Genomic DNA, 13,940 nt, shown 5'->3' on the forward strand with positions numbered 1-13,940 from the left:
GCACACGGCGTGCACGCACCTATTTGTAATGGACATGAGCAACACATCTTGAAGAACAGTTACAAGAGGTAGGTAACTGGGTTTTTTGCACTGCAGGTGGACAATGTGAAGAAGTCAGATATAGCTGGTAAGTGGTATTTTAATTTAATATTATGCTTAGGGAATCCTCTGAGTCAATATATGTAGATATGATAGGTTAGAAGACAGTTTAAAACATAAAAAAATGGACAAGACTGTGTGTGTGAGAGAGAGAGAGAGAGAGTTACATTTGTAATTTCTTCATTGACTGTAGATTGCTAAACAAGAGAACATATAATTTGTGCATATTTTGAAGAGTTCCTTTCCTGTGCTGTTAATGCCTTAGATTAGATTATTAAACGTTAAAGAAATTTTAAAATCTAAGGCCCTGATCCTGCAGCGAGCTCCACATGGGTACAAAGAATGATGAATTTTCAGAATCAAGGTTTGTGATGCATCTGATTGACTATTTACTATATTCTGTTTGTTAACTTTTCTTTTCAAAGGTGAGGATGAGGGGAATCTCCTCGCAAAGTTTCAGTCAGTCTTTGAGTTTGGATTTGTAGGTAATAATCAGAATACTGCTTTACTGGAGGTACCGGATATCAGCCTAGTGTTAATATGTGGGTACTTGAGTTGGTTACATTTTTATTTTTAATTGGGGAATTTTACATATTATACAGGTAGACTAGAGAATCTTTACTGTTAAATGATATAATACCATCTTAAGTGTTTAGGAGGATGGCCATCATTAGAAACATATGAAAATAGGAATGAAGATATTCAACTCAGGTACAGTGATGGATGCCATAAAAATACTATAGCTGCACTCTTTATAGCAGATTTTCAGGTCTCAGCATTTAAACAGATTTATTAGTGCTCCGCCCCCCCCTTCCAGCAGCAAACTGAAAAATAATGAGACAAATTAATATCTGCAGGCAGGATTTTTTTTTTAAGTATAGAGTGAAATAGTTTCAAATCCTACTATGGAGTTATGTTGATTTACACCAGTTGAGGATGTGGCCTTGGATTTTTAGTTTGTTTATTTTTCAAGGAATTGTTGTGAGTGTTACACAGACACTAGTTTTGTTTTAACTAGAAACTGATGGAAATCTGGGCCAGTGTTCTGTCTGCAGATTTGCACTGCTATAAACTGGAAGAGCTGAGTGTGAGCCAACAGAATGTGAGCATATCTCTGAGGTGAGATAGTTGATTACACAAGGGAGTGGAACTGATTGCCAGTTCTCTCATCTGGAGAATAGTTCTGGGTGGCAGCAAATAAGAGAGGCAGAAAGAAAGAAAATCAGATGTATTATATATAGGGGGAGGGTTGATAGAACTATGCAGTTTATAATAAAATGTAGTTACACTGTTGTTTGTTCTTAAATGTAATTAAACTTTTTACATGCTTTTTTTTTTTTTTAAATTCCTGGCACAGACAGTGTATGGACTTTAGTTTTTCTTTCTTGTAACTGTGCAGAAATCCACCAGCTCTTGTTCAATATGTCTTTGCGGGCTCAGGCAATTTAGCTTAACATTCATATTTGGATGAAAAGTACTATACAAATGCAAAGTTTTATTTATAACCACAATGTACAGTTTTCAAACTGTACTGAAATAAAAAATCAAACAATAGGATTCACATGAATGATGTAAAATAAGATCATTTTAAGAATTTTGTGCATGTGATACACTATATAAAGTGTGTTTGTGGGTGTGCATTATATAATACAAATGCACAGTGCATCTGCAGTATTTTATATAACACTGTATAAAAATCACACACAAGATGCTCAAAACTAAGGGCCTAATTTTCAAAGGGGCCGCAACTTGGCCTTCTTTTAAAATGTATTAATGCCCATATGAGCACTTTTCAAGTATTAATACCTGAACACACAGATGATAGAATTTACACATGCAAATTATTCATATAAATTGTTTATCCTTTTCATGCTGGTGGTGTTTATTATTTGTATTGCAATAGCATCTACAGGCTCCAACTCCATTGTGCTAGGCACTGGACAAACACACAACAAAAGGAAGTCCTTGTTGCAAAGAGCTTCTGATTGAAAAGTACACCTGCAAGTATTTATGCATGTACACAAGAAGGCTACTGTTAGCAAGCCAGGTTCTTTTTACCTGTGTATGTTATAGATAGATTTATATGACTCTTAATGTACTTTTTGCCTTGTTCTTGTTGACAGACATAATAAGGTCACGAGGTCATGTAGTGTGTGTGAATAGCGTGAGCGAAACATAATTGTGATAATCCAGGATTTCTGAAATGACTAATTATATGTGAAAATGATCAGAAGCAGAGGGGAAGAGATAGTGTGTGTATTGCATATACTGTAGTAAAGATTTATGACATGGTTTAGTTCAAAAGAAAATAATAACCTGAACTTTGCATGAGTTATTTGAAACTAGGAAAATAAAGTAAAATAGAAGACAATTACTGACAGTTGGCAGAGCTTGTAATACAGAGTATTGTATAATGTTCACTCAGCGCCTATAATTAGGTGATTATGTAAGGAGACCACAGTGTACATTTGAATAGCTACTGTATTGGGTTAATGATGTCACTCATCTTTACTGAGCCCTAAATTATTATGGCTTAGCCAGAGGGACAGTGTGAATTTTAATAGGTATGAAATCATAGCCAAATTAAACTTTAGTGAAGTAAACAGAAGACAGAGCTATTAGAAGGGTGAGCAATGACACTATGCCTTTGAACCAAAGGTCTCCCAACTTGACTGATCCCATGTGAAATTGCTGGTAATTGTTATTCTATAGTTATGTAATGTTGCAGAAAACAGTGATTATATTTTTGAAATCACTGATAGTAGGAATTCAGTAGTTAATTTTGTCAGTATTATAATTCAGTGGGAGCTATCAGATTTTCTGTTAGCTTTTGCATTTTGCATATTTGTATGTAAATCAAAACATCCAGATGCTATAGTTAAGGGTATTTATGAGTTTCCTTTCAATATACATGTAAACAAATACGATAAAAGGTTTAGAAAACCTGACCTATGAGGAAAGGTTAAGAAAATAGAGCCAGTTTAATCGTGAGAAAAGAAGACTGAGGTGGAGCTGATAACAGTCTTCAGATATGCTAAGGGCTGTTATAGAGAGGGTGATGCTGAGTTGTTCTCCCCATCCACTGAAGTATTTGGCTCCATCTACTGCAAGGAAGATTTAGGTTTAGCTATTAGGAAAAGCTTTCCAACTATAAGGGTAGTTAAGCTCTGGAATAGGGTTCTAAGGGATGTTGTGTAATCCGTATCATTGGAGATTTTTAAAAACAGGTTAGATAAACACTTGTCAGGGATGGTGTAGGTATACCTGGTCCTGCCTCAGCATAGAGGGCTGGACTAGATGACCTCTCAAGGTCCCTGCCAGACTCACCATTTCTATGGTTCTATACATACGTCAAAGATAAAATGGGAGTTCATGTATATATACACATGCGCAAAATAACCCTTGATTTTCACACCATATACAAACCCAAACAACACGACACACCACATGTTCTTGAAAAGGTTGTATTTGTTCCAGGAGTTTCTAAATTACACTACATCACATATGCTTTTCATAGGTAGCAATATACATTACGTTTCTCTGCCTATTTTCTTAAGTTTCTTGGGTGGCAGTAAGTTTTGTCTCAGAATTTTAAATTTTGTGAATCTCAAAGCAGGGATCAGGCACTCAGGCAACCATATACGTTTGCTCAAAATCGACATGACTAAATCACTTCAAGCTGTTCAACTGTTTTTGCATTCATAATTCTGATTCCTTGATTTGAAACATCATTGTTTAGATGAGCTTTCAGGACTCACATAGCAGGGATCACCACAGGGATACTGCTTTGGTCCAAACTTATTTCATGGGTTCACTCCTCAAATGGAATATCAGGGTATGTATACACTGCAATTAAACACCTGCATTTGGCCTGGATCAGCTGACTCAGTTTCATCGGGCTTGGGATGTGGGGCCATAAAATTGCAGTGTAGCTATTTGGGCTCGGGCTGGAGCCCAAGCTCTGAGACCCTGTGATGGGGAGGGTTCCAGAGCCCAGGCTCCAGCCCCAGCCGAAACAGCTACACTCCGATTTTTGAGCCCCATGAGTCCAAATCAGCTAGCATGGGCGAGCCATGGGTGTTTTATTGCAGTGTAGACATACTATAGTCTCTTCCTAGATTCCAGTGGGATGATGTCAGTAGGATGATACTAACATCTTTGGAGCAAAAGCATAAGATAGCCTGTTTATTTTCTAGCAAGCATCTAAACATGAGGTAACGAGTGCCACCTGCACACAGCATCCTGAATCAGCTAGGTGTCAGCCAGGACTAAACTTGTTTGTATGCTGTTCAATTGAGGCCATATCTATGTGGGGACACTCAGCAAAGTTAAGGCAAATCAGCTAAAGTTGTGAAGTTAAACCTTAATTTAAGAGTTTAGTTACAGAGAACTAAAGTCACTTTACTCCTGAATGAGAGCATTCACACAAGGTTTAATGTGCATTAACTGAGGGTATGTCTACATTACAAGTGCTACAGTGGAGCAGCTGCAGCTATGCTGCTGTAGCACTCTAGTGCAGACACTTACTACAGCACAGAAAGGGTATTTCTGTCACAATAGTAAATCCATGCCCTCGAGTGGCAGTAGCTAGGTCAACAAAAGAATTCTTCCATTGACCTAGTTGCATCTACAATGGGGGTTAGATTGAACTATGTCACACAGGGTGTGAAATTTTTCACGGCCCTAAGCAACGTAACTAGGTTGACCTAAATTTTAGGTGTAGACAGGCCTTATGCATATGACTTCACACCTTTTGCTCATTCACCTTACCTTTCATGAGTGTCCCCATGCAGACAAGCCCTGAGAAACAGAAGTAGTAGTTCTGAAATGGTCAGCCAGCTTCTGACTGAGGGCATTCCGGTTAATAACTAAGGGATGTTTGAAGAGCATAGCTGGTGCAGAATTCCAGTGCATATGCAGCATCCCAAGCATGCATATTAGTCCCTGAGAAGCTCTATTATCTCAGAGCACCATGTAAATGCTATCTTTGGCTATCTGCCATTTCTCTAGCATGCCCAGACATGACTTTGAAATGGCAGTTCCTGTGTGTTTTCTGTCAAAAGCTCCCCAATGATGCACATTTGTTTTTATCCAGAAGGCTGTTAGTCCTAGGAAAGATTGTGTGATGTTGCTCTGCATCCACTTGTTTCCAGTGAATAAGTAGCATTTTTAATTTTTATCAGAATCATAATGTGTACAGTTGCATAGGTATGTAAGACAGTCTGCAGAAAGGGAGTTGGCAATGAGGCCCCTGGAATGTGATGAGCTAGCCAAGGTGCACAACTTCAATAATTAAAATTGACTCCTCATCTCACCCAAGCACACTGCTGGGCTCGACATCATCTATTGTGTTCTGCAATACTAAAGGCAACGTCTTTTAATATGGCTTCTGACTCCCCAATATTCACCACTGTCATGTAATTAGGATATGTCTTATACAAAGAATGCCTTGTGAGGTGTCATTCTAAAAGTCTTGATCTGCTAGACAGTAATATCTTATTGGATTGTATGTGCTATTGTTGTATGTGAAGTTATGAAGTTTGGCTATGTATGTGTTACTCAAACATGTCGTGAGGTTGAAAACACCCACAAGCAGCCTTTCAGGTATGATAGTGAAAAGGCCAAACAATGTTAATGGCTTATTGAGGAAATGCACACAAGCACAAGGATTACCTCAGGAACTGTGTACAATAGAAACCTCTCAGAGATAGCACTACACAATGGGAACTGTTTGACCCAGGTCACAGCAAAAGAGCTTTCCAGCAAATGGGGAGAAGATATAAAAGGGGGGAAATGACATCATGGGGGGACCTCACTCTCCTTTCAACAGCACACCAGGAAACACCTGAAGAACAAAGACTGAACTGTGGGAAGTGATGGTCCCGGGCTAGAAGGATTTTTGTGCCTTAAGCATCTGCCAGCCTGTTTATCACTCAGGGTGAGAATTTGCTAATTTATATCCTACCTATCTAGTGTGTTAAGCTCAGTTTGCGTTTTTTGTTTATTTACTAAGGTAATCTGCTTTGATCTGTTTGCTATCACTTATAATCACTTAAAATCTATATTTTGTAGTTAATAAATTTGTTTTGTCTCTAAAACCAGTGTGGAACTCATACGTGGGGCAGAAAGCTGTTGCATATCTCTCTCCACATTGAGGGAGAGGGCGAATTTTATGAGTTTACGCTGTATAATTTTCTGTGCAGCGCAAGACGAGACAGTTTTGGGTTTATACTCCAGAGGGGGTGTGCACTTGTGTGCTGGGCAATTCCTTAGCTGAGCTCTCTCATGCAGAGCTGACCTCAGCATCTGTGTGAACATAGGTGCAGCTGGGTGTGTCTCTACCTGTGTGTGTGTGCTGGAAGGGAGCTTGAGAGCCTGTCACAGCAGCACAGAGTAAGGGGAACCTAGGCTAGTGGCACAGGCGAGCTCAGTGGTATCCCAGTTCCAAGTGGCAACCCGGGGGATCCCGTCACATGGCTAAATGTAAATGTATCCATCTAGGAACAAAGAATGTAAGCTATAATTACAGGATGGAGGACTTTATCCTGGGAAGCAGTGACTCAGAAAAAATGTGGGGATCATGATAGATAATCAGCTGAACATGAGAACCCAGTGTGATGCTGTGGCCAAAAGGGCTAATGCAAGCCTTGGATGCGTAAACAGGAATCTTGAGTAGGAACAGAGAGGTTGTTTTACCTCTGTATTTGGCACTGGTGCAACCACTGCTACTGTGTCCAGTTCTGGTGCCCACAATTCAAGAAGGATATTCATAAATTGGAGAGGGTTCACAGAAGAGCCACGAGAATGATTAAAGGGTTAGACAACATGCCTTATAGTGATAGACTCAAGGAGTTCAATTTATTTAGTTTAACAAAGAGAAAGTTAAGGGGTGGCTTGATTACCTTCTATAAGTACCTACGTGGGGAACAAATATTTGATAATGGACTCTTCAGTCTAGCTGAGAAAGATATGATCTGATAGCTGGAAGTTGAAGCTGCACAAATTCAGACTGGAAATCAGGCGTAAATATTTAACAATGAAGGTAATTAACCATTGGAACAATATGCCAAGGGTCATGGTGGATTCTCCATCACTGGCAATTTTTAAATTAAGATTGGATGTTCTTCTAAAAGATATGCTGCAGAACTTTTTAGGGGGAAGTTCTATAGGAGGTCAGGCTGCATGATCATAATGATACCTTCTGGTGTTGGAATCTCTGAGTCTATGAAACAATAGTTTTGTTTTTGTTTGGACTGCAATACTAACAACATACCACTCCCTAATAATCCTGGTTAGAGTATTTTAGTAGGTCTCTGAGTGCCTGATTCCGATATGGTTTCTCATTCCATGGTATTACATTGTGAGCAGTCAAGCTTTTGGTGGACTAGGATTACACATTAGGGTGACCAGATAGCAACTGTAAAAAATCAGGACAGGGGGTGGGGGGCAATAGGTGTCTATATAAGAAAAAGCCCCCAAAATCGGGACTGTCCCTATAAAATCGGGACATCTGGTCACCCTATTACACATTCCTTATGAAAATGTGTTAGGAATTTAGACCAGTTTGGGGTTCTAGAGAAATTGCCCTAAAAACTATAGAACTTAATAGAGTACTAAATCCTTACTTATACAGGTTCATTTCATAGGTCCATAGAAAAGTTATACTCTATTAAAGTCTGTAGGACTGTTCCATAGGGGTTTGCAAGGAGAGAAACCCCATTTTATATTCCATTTTGTTTAATTAATTTTGTTCCAAGCAAAGTGAAAATGTATGCCTGGTTGGTTGCTTTTTCATACTAATTAGCCTATCACAGACTTGTCAGAGTAGACATGGCCTAACAGAGAATCACATAATTGTAAAATAGCCATCTTTATTTTCAAAGCACTAACTGAGCAATTCCAAATATCTTCACTATTAGAGGATTCCTGCAAAAAATGAATCAGATTTTGTATTTGTTACATCCATCATATGTTCCCTAGATGCATTTTAGAGCTGGGAAATATGCCAGAGAGTGGACATCACTACCTAAAAAGACCTGCATTGTAAAGGCATCAGCATATATGCTATAATACAGGACAAAGGGTTTTATATAGGTATACAGGCAGTGGGCTGTACAAATAATAAATAATGATGTACATTATTGTTGGCAACATAATACCTAGCATTTCCATGTTGTTTATGTTCTGCTAAATGCTAGGTATTAAACACCAATAGAATGTATTAATGATTTAATTGGAATAAAAATAAATCATGAAACCAGGCATCTGATTTTAGTTATGCATGATGCTTTAGAGACATATAATGAAATGTGTGGGTTTTTTTAATTAAATGAAAAGATGAATCATAATTTGAACTGAACAGCTGTTCAGTGAGGCAAACAAGTATATCAATAATCTGTATTTTATAAGGGTTTTCTTACACAGCGGAAAGAGCAGAATATTATGTAATTGTAAAGGAGAAAAAACTGAGCTCTAACCTCAGAAGCAGAATAAGGATGGGATATTCAGAGGAGCCTAAGGGAGTTAGGCACCTAAATCACATCAGGAGTTGGGCATCTAATTTCTATATACTCTTTTGAAAATCGCAGCCTGATAGCATAGTTTCAAAAAAGCAAGTTCTGGAATATATCAGCCAGCAGTTTTGCACTAGCAATGTGGGTGGTCTCCATGAAAAGATCTGGGAGACCAAGGTAAGTGATGCAATTAAAAGGCAAATATCAAAACACGTGCTAAAAAACAAGAGGCAAAGACCTGGAGAAGTTGCAAAAGAACTTTCTGTTTTTAGAGCATCCACATTTGCTGGTCCCTTTGCTGGAATGTTGGCATCCTCTTCCCATCATACGGGCACTTCAGTGGCCTGGTCCATTTGTGTGCTGAGGAAGCAGGACTTTACTCTGCCTGCTGATTGGAATTGGTTGATTTAGACCCTAAATTGGTCAGGTCCTCTGGGAAGGGAGTAGTAAGGGGCTGGCCACTTTGCAGTTGGCCACCTAAGGGCTGTTTTAGCCACCCTGACAGCCATATTTCTAGTGTTGATCTTTGGTTGATGTTGACCACATCTCCCGTTTCTTCTCACCACCTCATGGTCTGAGTCAGAGCTTTTGCTGACCTCTCGTTCTTAGTGATGCATTTTCTAAAAATCGTTAAAAAACAAAACTGTTCTTCTTTTCGTTCCTGGTTAGGATTTTATTGTTGTTTTTGTTGTTGTACTTTGGTAATTCCTAGCAGTTTTTTGAATTAAGGACTTGGAATGCTTCTTTGGCAGTTTTCCCCACAAAACAATCCCTTCACCCCACCACCACCTCAGCTCCCAGGTCTGCGTATTGGATTATGGCGAAGACACCAGGATTCAAAGTCTATGCTTCCTGTCCTCGCTCATTTTCCATTAGCGACAAACACCAACACTGTACTGTTTGGGGGAAGCCCACATCACCTTCAGGTACAGTATCTGCCTTTCCTTCATTGCCTGCACCCAGGAAATCCAAGCTCTCTGCCTCAAAAAGCACCTCATGGAGGTCGCCATGGGGTGGAAGTCGGATCCTGGCCGGAAAACCCCCCACTCCTTACATCAGCCTGAGCTCCCCCTATTGCAGAGCCTCCATCCGGATCCACTGGTACCAGTACTACAGACCTCACGTCTGGGACTAGCCATGAGCCATGGAAGCATGTGCGTAAGCCTGGCAGTAGGTCTTCCTCTAAATCCAAGAAGGACACTGCACCGTCCACGAGTTCTGGCCACAGAGGAGCTATGCGCTTCAAGGCACAAGAGTGATAAGATGCCACACCACTCGCTGGATCCACATACCCATCCTGCTTCGGCTCCACTGGTGTCCCGTGAATCGTTGGTTCTGACTAAGGCAACTCGTGGAAGGGACACAAAGGGGGGCACCAGCTAAAGGGGGGCACGTGACTCCGCCCCCAATCCAGGCCCCCCCACATTCTCCCTGTCCCCTCCCCATCCCGCGTTACCTGGGGGGGTCTGTCCTCCCGCTGCGCAGTGGTGAAAGGAGCAGAATGTGAGTCCGCCTGGCGGCCCCACGCCAGCAGCGCCTCCGGCGCAGTTGTACCGCCCCCTGTCCCGCCCCCAGCCCTTCCACACAGCTGCATCTCCTGTCTGGGGTCAGTACAGCCCTGCCGGAGAACAGGGCTGGGGGCTGGGCTGGGGGCAGTACAGCCATGCCAGAGGAGTTGCTGGCACGAGGTGCTGGCTGCTGAGAGCGGTGGCCCCATGTTCTGGTCCTTTCACTGCTGCGGTTCCTGGGAGAGCCCTGCAGTTCAGTTCAGTGATGAACTGAACTGCAGGGCTCTCCCGGGAACAGCAGTGGCGAAAAGACCAGAACATGGGCCCGCTGGGTGGCCCCATGCTGGCAGCTCCTCCAATGTGGCTATACCGCCCCCAGCCCTGTCCTCCAGCAGGACTGTACAGACCCCAGACAGGAGACGTAGCTGCGTGGAAGGGCTGGGGGTGGTACAGCCACGCTGGAGGAGCTGCAGCCCCACATTCTGCTCCTTTCGCCACTGTGGTTCCCTGCTGAATGTGCCAACCCACAGGCGTCTGGGGAGGGGCATGTGAACCTTCTTGCCCCTCCCAGGTGTCGCCTTTTGGTCCCGTCAATAGACCAGATACCATTGACTCCAGGGAGACTCAGAAGCACTCCTGGCCCTCACGAACTGTTAGGCTCAGAAAGCTCAAGGTCTCCATGTGTTTCAATGTATTCACTTCTGCAGAGGGCTCCATCTCCTGCATTGCATCTACCTCGTGCTGGCTGTACCTTTCTAACGCATCCCTTTCCAATGGCTCCATTGGCACTACCATTAATGCAAGACTCCGACTCCTCTGAATTTGAGGATCCAGACATTCAGCACAGTACACCGCTTGTTCCGAAAACAGAGACTACCAGAGGGTTCCGACGGCCCATGGCAATTTCCTTCATTGCCTTACTCAAGAAGCTGGTATCCAGCTGCTTGGGCACAACAACCGCAGGATCAACTGGGTTGGCCATGCTGGAATTCTTGACCACAATATTTGCCTTCAGAATAGTCTTGTTCAGCTCAGGAGAACTCCCATTTCACTGCCCCACCTTTCATCCAGTAGATGTTTGGAAATGGAGTTAGACAATGCACTGATCAGCCCGGCTCCGACAGTACTGGCGGATATGTGAGGTGGCCATGTGGAGTTTGGTACACACCTTTTCCTCTCATTATGTTCTAGTACATGATACTGAGAGGGACACTTCATTTGGTGCAGCAGTTCTTCATTCTATGAGTCCGCAATCTTCCTCACACCCTCCTCATTTCTAGGTACTGCTTGTCAATCACCCTCAGTGGAATACAATAGGGACCATCACTCGAAGAAGAGGAGGAGGTTACTTACCTGTAACTGGAGGTTCTTCAAGATGTATGGTCCCTATCTGTTTTCCAGTCACACCCTCTTTCCCCTCTGCTGCAGCTCTGTAGGTCTGTGGTGGAGAAGTAACTGGAGTCGGGGTCAGTCTGCCCATCCTTTATCGCCTTGGGCAAAACCACAAGTCAATACAAAGAGCGCATGTGCGGACCGCTGAGCAATACTACTTTGAAAAGCTCCAGTTTTGGGCGCATGGCACATGCACATAACCGTCAGTGGAATGCAGAAAGGGACCACACATCTCAAAGAACCTCCTGTTACAGGTGTAAGTAACCTTCTCTTGCCATTACAATCCATACATGACTGTTGCGCTGTATTCATGGTATTCCCCATACTTAACATGGACAGTACCTGGGGAATATTAGTAGCCTATAGGAAATCAAATGATGAAGGCAAATGATTAACGGAGGTGGTCAAAAAATGGAATTTCTGAATTGGTACAAAAAGTTGAAATCTTGGAATTTTTCATGAAATTAAATATTCCAAAAATATTTTTGACCTTATCAAAAGGTTTTGTTTTGTTTCGATAAGGTATTTATTTTTACTTTAGTGTTTTGACATATTATAGTATATTACATTCACTTGAAACAAAACATTTGATCTTATTGAAACAAAATGTTTTGATAATTTACCATTGAAAATTTTTACAAAATGGATATATTCTCACTAATTATTTTGAATCAGAATCTTCTGCTGGAAAACTGTTTCACTGGGAAATTTTCAATCTGCTCCAGTGATTGATATTAATTAATATGCAAAAAGCAGCTTGGAAATGATTGACAAATTCAGGGACATAAAATTGTCTACAACGCAAATTAACCTGTACTACTCGTGTTGAAAGTTTTGTATATGGAGATGGACAGGAAAAGTAGAATGTCGGTCTGGTTCTTGCTGCTAAGCAGCTTGAGAATTAGTGTCATTGTGTGAGGCTCATTAAGACTAATGAAGGCCTGTAATTGTTCAACCATTTCCTCTGCCTTCTGACAGACTCTTCCTCCCACTTCCCTTCTGCACAGATTCCTAGATGTTTCCTCCCTGGATAGATTGTTCCTCTTCTTGTCCCTGTATTCTTTGTGGCTGAGGCTTGGGAGAATACAAGTCTATATAAATAGTATGTGTGTGTCTGTGTCTATTACATGTGTACGTACAATGGAAGCCACCAAACATTAAATAATTGAGCAGCAAATTTACAGTATTAGTCTGTTACTGGCACCCTGTTAAGACCGCCATTGAATGTGTTGTGTAAATGTGTACATAATACTATACCACAGTATACAGTATACTATACCACAGTATAAAGTAGGGTATTATTTACACTTACAGTATCCATGGTGATGGAGGGATGCCAGCAGCCTGCTGAGTCAGGTACAGACACGGGTACTCCTGTGAATGGCCTTCCATTGGTCTTGGCTGATCTGAGGTAGAGCCAGCAGCACACCAATGAATATGCTTGCTTTGCACTTCTGTACTACTGGGCAGAGCAAAGAAAGTTTTCTGTGAAGCCCCATGAAGTAAGGGGAAATTTTGTGTCCAGGGAAAGATTCCATGGCTGTACAAGGCCCTTAGATATGGGTGGATATGAAGATCAACACATCATCTGGGCTTATTCCAGTATGTTGGAAATTTTTGAGCTAAAGCATTAAAAAGTGGGAAAGAGGCCCCATTTAAAAATGTGATTTCTTGGAAAAGCAGCCATAAATATCATCAGCAGCCTGGAGGAAAAGAAATATATCAACGGTCCCAAATCATGAGAACGGGGAAAACCGTCTTGTTACAGAAAACAGGTCTCTATTTCCTAATGAACAACATTTGACAGTTTAAAGAACTGACAATAAAACACATGATTAAATGAGTGCCAGAAAGTGGCCTCGACCATAAAACCATACATTTAGTGGTCATTCTAGTTAATCTGTGGCAGTATTTATTGAGTTATAACATTGGAAGAGATGAATAAACATGGTTGAGACCAAGTGGGCTCAGGGGATTTTGTTTTTAAGGTAAGCTTTACCATATTTCGTCAAAAATCTTCACATGCTATAATTTTAAAGTATACTTTTGAGTTCAAAGTTAAACAATGTCTGAGGAAGATATGGAAGATTTAGCACTTGAGGTGGGCAAATAAAAACTATGTACCTATTTTTAATTAACTTAATTGCCCTAAGTACTGCAGACATCACTCAGTTCTGCAATTCTGTACTCACTGAATTGTTTTTTGCCCTTCAAGTGGTTAAGGATGCTTAGATCCTAAATGGTTTTTTGGGCTGTGCATTATTACCCCTTCCCCTAATCATGAAGCCAAGGAAAATCTAAGAGGCGTTGTTTATACAAAATGCAACAACTGTGATTTCTCTTCCAATTAAATGAACAACAATGCAGCAGAGTAGGTGTGAGGCCGTGATAACATCGTCTCCCTTCAGTTACTGTTCTGGAAAGAGCG

Source organism: Emys orbicularis, chromosome 6, assembly GCF_028017835.1.
Source record: "Emys orbicularis isolate rEmyOrb1 chromosome 6, rEmyOrb1.hap1, whole genome shotgun sequence".
NCBI lineage: Eukaryota > Metazoa > Chordata > Testudines > Emydidae > Emys > Emys orbicularis.